The following is a 3,524-nucleotide window of genomic DNA, read 5'->3' on the forward strand; positions in this document are numbered from 1 at the left end:
TGTTCAACCACTATGGAAAGCAGTGTGGCAGTGCCTCAAAAGGCTAAACATAGAACTCCCCTATGACCCAGCAATTCCACTACTTGGCATTTACCCAACCATCCAGAAACAAGGACATACTAAATCCACTAGCACAACAATGTTCATTGCAGCACTATTCACCATAGCAAAGATATGGAGCCAACCCAGATGTCCCTCAGTTGATGAGTGGATCAACCAGATGTGGTATTTGTACACAATGGAATTCTATGCTGCTGTCAGAAAGAATAACATCGCCCCATTTGTTAGGAAATGGAAAGACTTAGAAAAAATAATATTAAGTGAAGTAAGTCAGACTCAAAGGAACTTAGGCTCAATGGTTTCCCTCATTCGTCATAATCAGTAGAAACCTTGGGCTCTACTAGCAGAGATCTGCAATAGAGCAAAATCTTAATATATAAGGCCATATAATGTGAAGCTAATTGAAAGGACCTCCAGGATATTGAAACAAAAGCCATATAATGAATGATTGTTGTCCTTAATGTACTATGTTGTCTCTCATCTCCTTTGCTGTCCCTTGGTTATCTCATATTGTTATAGTATCTCACTTTGTTATCTGATATATTGAATTTATTTGTATTTGGATATTTGAAATTTGATAGGGAAGGGGGGAAAACCAAGACAGGTGGGGGGTGTGGGGGGGGAGGGAAATGGGGACCAAGACATGTGAAAGGGTATCAATGTATGTGAATTAATGCACCTTCTATCTGGCAAATATCATGTAACCCTTTTACTAATTACAATAAAAAATGCAAAAAAATTATGTTTTCATTTGGTAAATGATCTTCTTTAAAAAAAAGTGTGTGGATAATTACTGACTAGAAATAACAAGAAGAAAAATGTGAAGAAAAGCATCATGCGGAATTGGCAAGAAGACAATAGCTATGATTTCAAGCCCATATTTCTGTGCTCTTGTGCCCAGGGGACAAAGAGGACAGTAGACAGATGGTGAGCATGTGGACTCATGGAACTCAACCAGGTTAAAATAGCAGGAAGGAATAATGGGGACCATGGGGCATGGCACTACCCTAGGGTATATGAAGATATCTGCTATCACTTTTTAATTTCCTTAGAAAAGTAAAACTAAACATTACTAGACAAAGTATACACACCCAGAAATGACCTCTTTAAGTATAGAGAATGACTGTTTAAAGTTATATAGGTGGGTCGTGGTAGCTCACGCCCATTTTAGCTACTGAGGAGGCTGAGATCTGAGGATCATGATTTGGAACTGGCCCAGCCAGAAAAGTGTGTAAGATTATTATCTCCAGTTAGCCACCAAAAAGTGCTAGAAGTGGAGCTGTGGCTCTCAAGTGGTAGAGCACCATCCTTGAGCAGAAAAAGGCACATTACAGTGGTGTCTTAAGTTCAAGCCCCTGCAAACACACACACACACACACACACACACACACACACACACACACACACAATAATAAAGTTCCCATAGGAAAAGTACTCAATTGATACCACCCGCTGTGTCAACGAAGTAGAGTTATACATGAGGCATTCGTGTTCTCTAATTGTAGAAAGAATGTTGATAAATACTGATATCTATATTACATATGTCCAGGGATGAACTGATAAATGATGGATATATGTTATTAAAGATAGATTCTTGATCTACAGGTTATGGCTCCTACCTTCCAAGTCTAAGGCCCTGAGTTCAAACCCCATTACAGACAAAAAAAATGGGTTCTATATTAAATGATGGGTTATCTTTCTGACTGATCATGAATAATTCTGAAATGAAAATGTCTCAGTGTTACCATGGTAACTTTGAGCAAGAATATTGGGAAGAGCACATGAACTTGTTCAGTTACTGTGACCTAACTTGTAAAGAATGATAAATTATAGCACTTGAAATGTCTCACATTATAGTTGGAAAGATCATTTCATTAAGGAAACCACAGTACCATTCTATTGCTTAGAACAGTATTTAAGGATCTGGAGACATTGGTAAATTACTGGAATAGTATTGTCAATTTTTATAAAAGGTCTGTGACACTGATGATTATGGTATAATAGTTACATCATGCCGTACAGATTATATATGTCACATCAGTTATAGACAGTTCTGGAGATGATAATCTATTCAAGTAGTTCAAAGAGAGTCCCACAGGAACCTCTTTTGAAATCACTGATTTCAACTTACTAAAGATATGGGTGTACAAGGTAAGTGGAAACACTTTCTACTATTCATATGCAGATGAATTTCATTCTAGCTCAGAAACATTTGGAAAATTGACATTGCATGTGACTCCAAACTATTAAATGTTAGTGATAGTATCTTAGAAAACCACGAAGGCTTTCAACATGTGACAGATTGAGTCTCGAGTAAAATGGACAGTGATGTGCAAAAAATCAAATTAATAAAAATTTCTATTACTATTATAGAAACAGGTTGTTTCTTCTCACCAAGACAGTGATATTTCTGGGACCATAATGTTCACTATAAATATAAAATGTGCTTTTTCACAGGCAGGGAAATCTTTTCTTAAGACTGGGATTCCTCTTAAACATGCTGAGCACTGTGTTCTTAAGGATGTTAGAACCATGTTATGACCTCATTTTATTCAATCATCAGAGAGCTGGCTAACCACTCTGCTGTTCTCTACCACTCAAGTGTTCTCAAAATTAGTCAATGGGTTTATTTGCCACTGGATGCGTGGCATTTGAAAGTCAGTGCATTTTCTATGTGGACACAGAAGAACAAAAACAACTTCTGACAAATGATAGCAATTATCCTTACTCAAAATTGAATTCAGGTGACATACAAACATCTACAAGATTGGGAAGAGTTTTTGTTTTTGTTTTTCTTCAATCATAGGGCTTAAACTCTGAGCCTGGGTGCTGGCCCTAGGCTCCTTTGCTCAAGGCTAGCACCCTATCACTCTGAGCCAATATGCTACTTCCCGTTTTCTGGTGGTTAACTGGAGATAGGAGTCTCATGGACTTTTGTGCCTGGGCTGGCTTTGAACCACGATCCTCAGATCTTAGCCTCCTGAGCAGCTAGGATTACAGGTGTGAGCCTCAGGCTGGGAAAGGTTCTTAAAAGCTACATGCCACCTTGGAAAACTCCTGCTAGTCCCAGCATGAGAAGTTTTGGCCATCTTATCAATAGATCATCCCACTTAGATTTATTCTTTAAAAGGTGGCACTTAAACATGCCAGTCTCACAGGGAATAGCAATTAACACGAGCCACTGTAGTCCACTGATTCAGAGCCTCTGGTGGAGGACCCAGAGGTGTGCATTTTAAACAAATGCTTTCTGGTACATTTGGAGCCTCAATTGTTAAAGCTTGAAATCAGGACCTCTGCTAATTTCCTACTAGCTACAGCTCTGCACTCTTAGAAGGGATGTGTCTAACTTAACTTTACATATAAATATATCAGCAAATACTCTTGCTTTTATATTCCCAAGAACATATAAACTGAGACTTACACATACTGACCTGAATTTATATAACATACATATCAGAGGTAAG

The sequence above is a fragment of the Megascapheus bottae genome, chromosome 7 (genome assembly GCF_031878675.1).
Source record: "Megascapheus bottae isolate mThoBot1 chromosome 7, mThoBot2.hap1, whole genome shotgun sequence".
NCBI lineage: Eukaryota > Metazoa > Chordata > Mammalia > Rodentia > Geomyidae > Megascapheus > Megascapheus bottae.